The sequence below is a fragment of the Dermacentor andersoni genome, chromosome 1 (assembly GCF_023375885.2).
Source record: "Dermacentor andersoni chromosome 1, qqDerAnde1_hic_scaffold, whole genome shotgun sequence".
NCBI classification, from domain to species: domain Eukaryota; kingdom Metazoa; phylum Arthropoda; class Arachnida; order Ixodida; family Ixodidae; genus Dermacentor; species Dermacentor andersoni.
Genome location: NC_092814.1, coordinates 362,872,168 through 362,883,316, shown reverse-complemented (window position 1 = coordinate 362,883,316; position 11,149 = coordinate 362,872,168). Strand labels below are relative to the sequence as shown.

At 47.1% G+C, this 11,149-nt stretch overlaps 1 long non-coding RNA gene across 1 annotated transcript; it reads left to right on the top strand.

Moving 5' to 3' along the window:
* The first annotated feature begins 5,884 nt into the window (after window positions 1-5,884).
* Window positions 5,885-7,442, top strand: LOC140215385 (uncharacterized). Its single transcript, XR_011892341.1, has 2 exons — window positions 5,885-6,306; window positions 7,203-7,442. It is a non-coding gene; the product is annotated as an uncharacterized lncRNA (long non-coding RNA).
* Window positions 7,443-11,149: the final 3,707 nt, after the last annotated feature.

Genomic DNA, 11,149 nt, shown 5'->3' with positions numbered 1-11,149 from the left:
GGTAATAGTATAATTTTTCTCTGCAGCTGTTAGCGTGCGACTTGCGTATGCAACCACGCATTCTTCAGAATTTTTCTGACGTTGCAGAAGAACAGCGCCGATACCATGGCCGCTGGCGTCATTCTGAAGAAGAGTGGGTGCGGTGTTGTCAAAATGACAAAGCACAGGTTCGGACGTGAGGGCACGCTTGAGGGCGTCAAAAGCAGTTTGGCATTCATCCGACCATACGTAGGGAGCTCCGGAAGGAAGGAGTTGATGGAGCGGCGCCGCAATGGTGGAAACGTTATGTATGAAGCCCCGGAAATACGAAGGTAGGCCAAGGAAGCTACGCAAGTCTCTGGCGCGTTGAAGCCTGCTGGGGAAGCGGAGGACAGCGGTAATCTTATCGGGGTAGGGTCGAAGGCCCTCCTTGATGACAAGGTGTCCGAGTACTGTAATGGTTTTGCTGGCGAAGTGGCACTTCTTTGTATTCAGCTGAAGGCCAGCAGCTGAGAGGCATGTCAGGACTTCGTCGAGGCGCTGCAAGCTCTGATGGAAGGTCGACGAAAATATGATGATGTCAAGGTAACATAAGCAAGTCTTCCATTTTAGGCCCCGTATTACGGTGTCAATCATCCGCTAAAATGTGGCGGGAGCATTACACAGGCCGAAAGGCATTACGTTAAATTCATAAAATCCATCGGGTGTGGCAAAGGCAGTTTTTTCCTTGTCTGCTTCATGCGTGGGGATCTGCCAGTATCCGGAGCGTAGATCAAGGCTGGAGAAATACTCAGCGCCTTGTAATGAATCTAACGCATCATCGATTCGGGGCAGTGGATATACATCTTTGCGAGTTATTTTGTTCAAGGCACGGTGGTGTACGCAAAATCGTACTGAGCCGTCTTTCTTACGCACCAAAACGACAGGTGACGACCAAGGGCTTGAGGAAGGACGGATTATGCTATGTTTCAGCATATCGGCAACGTGGGTATCGATGATCTGGCGTTTGGCGGAAAAAACGCGATATGGCCACCGGCGCACGATGTAAGTGACATTTGTGTGTATGCGATGAGCCGTCGCAGAAATCTGTTGCAGAAGAGTAGAGTGGACGTCGAAGGAGTCTTTATGCTTGGATAAGAACGGCAGTAACTCGCCCGTCTACTGTGGCGTTAGATCGGTGTTGATGGCACTAGCGAGAACAGAAGCAGGTACCGCATCTGTAGCTGTGGGTGGTTGTGAAACAGCAGTAGTCGAGTTAAGCACAGAAACAGGCTGAGTGTCCAAGACGCACATGACAACAGCGCCTTTAGGAAGCAGTACTGGCTCAGTGGTAGTGTTGAGTACAGCCAAAGTGGCCGTGCCGTTGCTGAAGCGAACAAGGCTGGGTGCCAGAGCAATTCCTTTGGATAGGCACCGGGCTGACGGTACAACTAAAACATCGCCATAGGTGATGTCAGAGTTAACTAGAAGGAGTTGTTTGCGGCCAGGTGGCACCATACAATCGTCAGCACTTCGTAAACGAAGGCGCGGTTCGTACACGTCATCAGAATTGTCGGTCTCTGTCAAGTTAACGAGGCGTTGACGACACGAGATGGAAGCAGACGCCGAAGAGAGAAAGTCCCACCCTAGTATAAGCATGTGAGCACAGGAAGACAACACTGCGAACTGGATATGGTGGCGTATCCCGTCGATCGAAACTCGAAGGGTGCATTGCGCCGATGGCCGAATCACAACATTATTTGCATCACGAAGAAAAGCTTCATTGTAAGGTGTAGTAACTTTGCGTAGACGAGAGCACAAGTCAGCGTGAATAATAGAAATAGCTGCTCCCGTATCAATCAATTCTAGGATTGGTACACCTTCTACACACACGAGTATTCTCCGGGCACGCTGGAAGAATTGTAGTCTGTGCAAGCCAAGCAGCTTTCCCTCCAAAAACTGCACCATCTTGTTTTCCGGTCGGTAGTCAGAAGTGCTGGTGGCCGGTTGCAGGGGTGATGTCGAGCGTCGGAGAGGGGAGGGCAAGCGGCGGTGCCCTGGACGGAGTTGCGAGGCGCTTCGGTATAGGTGGAGAAAGTCAACGTGGGAAAAGCCGGCGCTGGTCGGGACTCGGAGGAAGCAACGGGTCTCACTCATAAACATCGTAGCCACGGCGTTCGTCCTCTTGTCGTCTTCGGCAAAAAAGCCATATGTGTCCGCGAATACCGCAATAATAACAAATGGGGCGGGGCGTAGGCCAGGTAGTGTAAAATGCTGTGGCAGGCGTACGGGGTGCGAGAGTCGCCAGATGGTTGGGAGCAGTAGTAGGAGCAGGAGGAGCAGTCTGAACGAACGCCGGTTGCATAGCCGCAAGCTGTGCATACGAGGTCGTCGGCGAAGGAGGGACACAGCTCGCAGCGCAGGTCACGGAGGACACCTCATCTTTGATGATGTCGCGCAGGCCAGGAACCGAAGGTTGAGGCTGGAGAACGGGAGTACTGAGCAGGCCGCACGCTTGGAGCTCTTCGCGTATGAGAGTCCGAATCAGCATACACAGGTCCGCATCCGAGGAAGGAGGCGTGTCACATGCGACAGGTTGTAAACGGATGGCCTGCAGTGCGTCCAGGTGTTGGCAAGTCGCGATCACATCGTTAACGGTATTCGTATTCTTGATCGCCACTGCGTTGTTCGCGACGTGGGCAATGCCATTTAGGATATGACGAACACGATCAGATTCCGTTATGGTGGCGTCAACACGGCGGCAAAGGGCGAGGACGTCCTCGATATAAGAGGCGTATGTTTCCCCGGGAAGCTGCATGCGTCCGTCAAGCTTTTTCTTGGTGACCTCAGAGCGGACGTTGGGGGCGCCTAAAATCTGCCGAAGCTGGTGTTCAAATGCCGCCCAGTCAGGCAAGGTGCTCTCGTGGTTAAGAAACCAAGTCATGGCAAGGTCAGTGAGATGGAATGCGACGTTGCGAAGCTTGTGCATATCATCCCACCGGTTAAACTCACTCACGCGGTCATAATTGTCCAGCCAGTCATCAACCTGGTCACTACGAAGGCCAGCGAACATGGTGGGATCGCGCTGCCGCGTGCTGACGGTCCATGAAGGAACGGCCGGCGGATAAATTTTAATGCCCATCACTTTCTTTGGGGAGACTCCCGGTATGACACGAGAGGCCGGCTAATAGGAAATTTCCTAGTAAACTCCAGTTCATGCCTCTTTAGCAGGAGCGAGCCATCCTATTACAATATTTATCATTCATATTCATCAATAAATCTGTCAATTGGCTCTGCTTCTCTCCGAATTAGGATGGCATGCTCTCAAAATCCCATTTGGAAGTGACCCCTTTCCAGTGACTCTGAATTTAGTAAGACGACATGACCCTCCTCTGCATGTCACTAGGTGGAAACTAGCCTCTGCCGATTGGGAACATTTTAAAGAATCCACATTTTTATCACGGGATTTTATCCGCCAACTTCGTATAGATGGCGCAGTAGCGCATTTTACCGATTTTATCATTGACGCAGCAGAGAAATGCATTCCAGAAACGAGTGGTGGCTCATGCAAAAGACGAGTGCCTCGGGGGAATGACAACTGCAAACAGGCGCGGAAGAAACAAAATAAAGCATGGAGTATACTGAACCGATCCCTGACTACAGACAATCTCGTTGAATTTAAACGGGCCAAGTCAAGGGAAGGAGGACGCGGAGAGAGGCTAGGAGAAGAAGCTGGGAGAGGTTTCTATCAAACATAAGTTCTTACAAGCAGGATGCGAAAGTATGGAATGGTCTAAGAAGGCTAAAGGAGCAGCAAATCCACCTGTTGCCCTTGGTCGATAACGAAGGGAGTAGCGTGGAAGATAGGCGGACGCCCTTGGCACACACTTCGAGCGTGTATCAAGCTTCATACACTACTCAGAAACATTTCTCAAATATAAGCAAGTATAGAGGAGGTTAAATCACTGGACTGTAAATTCCGATCTTCTGAACCGTACAACCGTCATTTTAACATTGCCGAGCTGAGAGCTGCCGTTTGTAGGAACTCTGCACCAGGAGCTGACAGAACCATTTATGACGCGATTAAAAACCTGCACATTGACAGACAGATGACGCTGCTGGCACTTTTCAGCGCTATTTGGACTGCCGGATACCTTCCATCCACATGGAAAGAAGCTATTTTAGTCCCGGTCTTGAAACACGACCAACTACGCCAAAGTGTTAGATTTATGAGCCGTGCACGTACAGTCGTCGGCGCTGTAATTTCACTTTAATTACCTTTTCATTTCAGACGAAAGTGAAAATTAAGGTAAATGTTTTATATGTGTACACCGACCGGCTTATATTTCCTAGGCCTGCAGTGCTACTAAACCATTATAAATTGGCATCAAAGTGGGGGACAAGCAGAATAGCTTTAGATTGCTTTAGATTAAAAAAAAAAAGGTTAATATATCAGAGGTGTGCGAATAGCAATTTTCGAGACCTAATCAAATACGAATTAAATAGTGCCAGAAGCGAAGCAAATAGAATTTTTTTTCTGCAATAGTTTGCGAACAATGTACAAACTTCTTACCAGTAAGATAGAAACAAATATGATTCTCGGTGGCGATTTTAACGTACCGTCCATAAACTGGAACAGTAAATTCCCAGACCCCTTATGCAGCTCTGCCGAGCCTTTTGTTGATATTATTATTTTCCATGACCTAACACAATTAGTTACCGAACCAACACGGATACAAGGGGAAACCATGTCTATTTTAGATCTTTTTCTTGTCAGCAATAGCTTATCTTATTCCAACTCTCTGCTTGGCCATTTGCCAACCCTTACAAAAATCGGTTTGACCTTTCAGTCACTCATGAGTCACCTATCAGTCACCCCTGTCACCTATCTGTAGACTCGACCTTTCTGTAGACTAAGTCCGCAGAATGTCTGCAGACACCGTGCGGACTGCAAGTAGACTTGTCCGTAATATGCGTGCCCAGTGAGTGTGTGTGTAAATATGTATATGTATCTATATATACATACATATTCTGAACCATGACATATTTTATAATTACGGTTGAATAGTTTTGACCTTTCAGTCACCCATGAGTCACCCACCAGTCACCTCCACGTAGACCTAGTCTGCCCAATGTCTGCAGACACCGTGCGGACTGCAAGTAGACTTGTCTGTAATATGCGTGCCCAGCGAGTGTGTGTGTGTGTGTAGATGTATATCTATATATAAACGCATATATATACATATTCTGAACCATGACACATTTTATAATTACGGTTCAATAGGTCTGACCTTTCAGTCACCCATGAGTCACCCACCAGTCACCTCCATGTAGAGCTAGTCTACAGATTGTCTGCATATTGTCTGCACGGCAAGTAGGTAGACTTGTATGTAATATGCATGCCATATTATATATATATATATATATATATATATATATTCTACATGACACATTTTATAACAGTTAAATCGGCTTCACCTTTCAGCCACCCACGAATCACACACGCACACAAGCACACACACACACAAACACACACACACACGTGTGCGCATCCTGAACCATGAGACATTTTATCATTGCGCTCTGTTTTGCCATTTTAACATTTTGAAAACTTTGTCACTGATTGCTACAAGAACAGTCTGATAATGGCAGTTATATAAATCAATTATTTAATACTAATTGAAATAAGGTAATTGTTACATAACGTACATTAAATGCAGCAGTTATACTATGGCTCGAACCGCAGCCTGAATTTAAGGACATATCTACCGCGCGACGCCGACACCATCCATCCGACCACCGACTGCGTGGTTGCTTTCGGCGCCGGCCCCCAGGAGGCGCTGGCCGCGAGCACCGGTAAAATCACGGGTAAGATTATTTTCCCGTCTTCACCTGGTCACCGACATGTCACGGCGTGCACGCGTGCACATGGCGTGCACGCCATGTGCACGCCGCATTGACGGCGACCGATGAGGTAGTGTACATGCCGTGCCGAGAGGAATTGTGGCGATTTTTGTGTGTATTAATGATCCAAAACCCCTGTGACTGCATAACGTAGCTCTCAGTGTTTTTCGTGTGGTGTGCCGATGCCAATTATCGTAGTTATGACCCGGTCGCGCTTTCTTTGTTACCGGCTCATGAAAAGCCGATGGTACTCTCGCTGCGCTCGCATTCCATCACAGTGCGCGGAAGAATTTTTTGAAAGTTGTGCTATCACGTGCTGTAGTTCATCTGCAATTCTACGCTGTTGACGCCGGAGGCACCGTGCACAGACTGTCCTTCCTGCGGTACCTATGCGATGCGGCAGCAGCTGTCACGGAGACTCGTTTACCGAGCACGCCTAGAAAGGTAAGTCCGGCGCGTACGCGCATTCTTGTGGTGCGTGAAGTGTGCATTTCTGTACGGATAACAAGATGATTAGTAACGTGACAAAAATGATCGTGCTTTTCGAATGTTCGTTCTTGTCGCAGGGCGCATTTAGCGAACAGTTTGATGAAAATTGCCCTAAAACGTGATGTTGCCAAAATCTATCGATTATTTGCTTTCTGCTGTGAAGTTTCCTTGCGCCGGGGACTGTTTGATTTGAATAGGCGCAAAAATTCAAGCAGGGAAAGTTACTATTTCTGTACGTAATTTTTCAGCGAGAAATCGCATAGCCATTTCTAGAGGTACGTCGATTTGTCGTCTTCACAGCTAACGGCTGCGCGAGATGGCACCCGATTGCTGTGTACGACGCATGGCCAGATTTTAGCTTGTATGCAAGTTCTTTTATTTATATAGTGTCTTCAGACAGCCTGTATTTCTTGCGTTGGGTGTCATGTGTTTTCGTGTATTTGTAAATGGTTCCGAGATTTCAACAACAGTATCTATCTTTAATGGAAAAAATTGTTTTCTCACCTGAAAAAGAGGGAGTCTGTTCTTTTTCAATGCATCGTCCTTTGGGGCAGGGCTTTGTTGCACCGCATAAATAAATTAGGTTTTCGAACGCTTATCATGTGTTAACGAGTTTTCTGCTTGTGCAATTCGCATTTGACTTGGTACAGGCGTGCGTTTGTGTGAAGTTTTTTATTGTAGATTCATGTTTGCTCCAGTTCCATTTACATATTAACTGCCTGTAATGTAATAATCGGGTATTTGTGCAACCATGCAGCTTCATGTAGCTGTTTGTACGAGACGTTTCACAATGTCACAAGTTTACAGTTTCAGCAGGGCTTACAGTAAACTGAACATTTCTTCTTGTTTAGGGATGTCAGGATTTTGTGAGCCAGAGGAATCTACACCACTTGGGAGCCTGCGGCACTTCTGCAGGCTGAACAGCGCGTCAAAGCATCTGATTTGCATGCTGCGACAAGGTGTGTGCAAGACGGTCACTGCCACACACATGAGATGTCGGTACTCACTACTTCATTCCTTGGAAGCGATATTCTTGGTCCCAACCAAGCAGCCCGGAAGAAATCGGAGACAAATAAAATGTGCAAAGAATACTATTGCGTCTGTTATTTTATTGCATGCATGCATGCCAGTTCCCCATAGTGGGGCTACAGAAATTCTCTCTAATGTCTGCCTAAATGCTGTAATCCTGTGACCACAATCTCGACAGACTTTCTGCAGAAATGCTGTATCCTGCAGCTACACAGATTGAGCAGACTTTCTGCAGAAAGGGTGTACGAATTGGGCGCTGGGAGGTGACAGGGGGTGACAGAAAGTCTGTCACCTGTCTTCAGATATTCTGCATCCCGGGTGACTCGGGGTATGCAGAATTTCTGCAGAAAGGGTGTACAAATTGGGCGCTGGGAGGTGACAGGGGGTGACAGAAAGTCTGTCACCTGTCTTCAGATATTCTGCATCCCGGGTGACTCGGGGTATGCAGAATTTCTGCAGCAAGTCTGCAATGATTTTTGTAAGGGAAGTTCATCCTTGAGTCATGTGACTAGGTTTGTTATTTGTTCAGCGTTCAAATTTGGACTGGACATTCTTCGCTCCTTGCTCTCTTTCCCAACTACATATTCCATTTTCAAAATGATGCATTTATGGTATCTCCTTATGCTGCTGTACCCTTCCTCGTTAATGACCATTTCTCTCAACTTACCATAAATTCCTTCTGTCATCAGATAGATGGAATTCCATCACACTTCGGCCCTGTATTCACGATAACGCGATTATGTTGCTCACAAGGATCTAGCATTGACTTCCCTTTGTTGTTGGTATACCCATCTAGATCCTGTATGTGGGCATGAATTCATGTCACCTAATAGAATAATTTCGGCGTCATTCCCGGAACCCCTAATATCAGCACTTAGGCATTTCACTCACTCTTAATTCTCCTCTCTGCAATTATTTTCGGCCCACAAATACGTTTCGCCCAGCCAAGTTTTCTTTCCACTCATTGTGCATGATAACCAAATATGCTCTTGAGATATTGAATTTCCTCTTTTCCATATGGCTAACTGATGTATGAGCGTTCAGAATCCACATCCCTTTCTTTCCAGTTTAGTTCTGTTGCGCCCTTCCCAAACTTAATTCTCAATCACTTAGGGCATTTCCGGGTATCTAAGTGCGTTTCTATAACCGCATACACCCTTATTAGTTCTCTATTTAACTGCTCCTCAATCTCTACTCACTTTTTCTTTCTTCTTCCACCCTGCATGTTTATGTAGCCTATTGCATGGCGAGCTCTCTCTCTTGTTTTCCTTCTTTTTCTGTTATTGACGGCGATGTTATTCTGAGGTTCCCCTAACGGACATTCTTTAACACTACGCACTCTCGCCTCCTGAGCGTCCATGGGCCCCCCAAAAGAGCAACTAAACGCCATTTTGCGATCACAGCGCTGTCTATCGTCCGGCGCCATGCTGGCACGTGGGATTTCACTGGCGGGTGCACAGCGAATGTGCTCTTGACACGAGTGGGAAGTTTTCGCGTTTTCCTGAGGTCTCAACAATTTTTTGAGATTGGAAAACACTTTAGCGTGTCGTTACTAAGCTTTGAGCTTCGATACAGCAGCAATATCGATCGGCGACGGGCCTACAGGACGTGTCACAGCTCTACCCGCGATCGAAATAGGAGGCGAGTCAAGTCTGAACATTGTCAATATGTAACATACGTGCAACCTGTTATTATTGAATGTGTAGCCTTGAGCTCTATTAAGGCATCACTCAAGTGACAATGACAGGTATCTCCGTGTGCCATGCGGTGTGCCACACCAGCATACATCCTAATCCACGTAACTATAGTCCCCGCAGGGGCGGCTGCGTAAGCAGGCGTTTGGTTACCATCGAGCACATGGGGGTCGGACCCTCATGCGCTTAACCGTGCATGGCATAGCCATGTCCGGGGAAAATGGCATCCTCGAGGTTGGGCCTATGCCGAGTGTTTGGACCTTTAAGGCCCCTCAGCGGAGGCAACACACCCCTTTGGCCTCGGCTTCACGTAGACGGCACCCCGGACTGACCCACCCGGGGGAAATCGGTAGTTTCCTTTTCCTGTCATCGCCAATCTTCGTCTTTCTCTCTAACTTTTAATCTTTCCAGTCTTCAGCTGTCTTCTGCATTCAGATTTTCTAGGCAGCGAGGGTTAACCCTGTGTGAGTAGCCAACCTAGGTTATGTCATTCTTTTATAGTCGTAACGTACAGCTGGCGTTTGCAGGACCTGTTTCATAGGTCCTGGAGCGTCCCCTTGTGGGGCTCAACGATGGGTAGCTGGCGTTACTGCCGAAAAATACACTCGCTTATGGCTGGTTCCTTCCCCCACTACCTAATCGCTCTGAAGAGCGATCAGGTAGTGGAGGAAGGAACCTTCTTTAGCATTTAGCTCTCCAGACACCGCTCGAGGCTGTGTGTGCGAGCTATTCTCTTGAAGAAGTTGATAACTATCTGCAGCTTTTATATACAGCCTGATTATCACCTACGAAAACAGAATTTCAAAGCCTCATTGACCAGAACTGCACATATTTACCAGAAATTTTAATGCCCATCACTTTGTTTGGGGAGACTCCCGGTATGACACGAGAGGCCGGCTAACAGGAAATTTCCTAGTAAACTCCAGTGCATGCCTCTTTAGTAGGAGGGAGCCATCCTATTACAATATTTATCATTCATATTCATCAATAAATCTGTCAATTGGCTCTGCTTCTCTTCGAATTAGGATGGCATGCTCTCAAAATCCCATTTGGAAGTGACCCCTTTCCAGTGACTCTGAATTTAGTAAGACGATATGACCCTCCTCTGCATGTCGCTAGGTGGAAACTAGCCTCTGCCGATTGGGAACATTTGAAAGAATCCACATTTTTATCCGCCAACTTAGTATAGATGACGCAGTAGCGCATTTTACCGATTTTATCATTGACGCAGCAGAGAAATGCATTCCAGAAACGAGTTGTGGCTCATGCAAAAGACGAGTGCCTCGGGGGAATGACAACTGCAAACAGGCGCGGAAGAAACAAAATAAAGCATGGAGTATACTGAACCGATCCCTGACTACAGACAATCTCGTTGAATTTAAACGGGCCAAGTCAAGGGAAGGAGGACGCGGAGAGAGGCTAGGAGAAGAAGCTGGGAGAGGTTTCTATCAAACATAAGTTCTTACAAGCAGGATGCGAAAGTATGGAATGGTCTAAGAAGGCTAAAGGAGCAGCAAATCCACCTGTTGCCCTTGGTCGATAACGAAGGGAGTAGCGTGGAAGACCAGGCGGACGCCCTTGGCACACACTTCGAGCGTGTATCAAGCTTCATACACTACTCAGAAACATTTCTTAAATATAAGCAAGTATAGAGGAGGTTAAATCACTGGACTGTAAATTCCGATCTTCTGAACCGTACAACCGTCATTTTAACATTGCCGAACTGAGAGCTGCCGTTTGTAGGAACTCTGCACCAGGAGCTGACAGAATCATTTATGACGCGATTAAAAACCTGCACATTGACAGACAGATGACGCTGCTGGCACTTTTCAGCGCTATTTGGACTGCCGGATACCTTCCATCCACATGGAAAGAAGCTATTTTAGTCCCGGTCTTGAAACACGACCAACTACGCCAAAGTGTTAGATTTATGAGCCGTGGACGTACAGTCGTCGGCGCTGTAATTTCACTTTAATTACCTTTTCATTTCAGACGAAAGTGGAAATTAAGGTAAATGTTTTATATGTGTACACCGACCGGCTTATATTTCCTAGGCCTGCAGTGCTACTAAACCA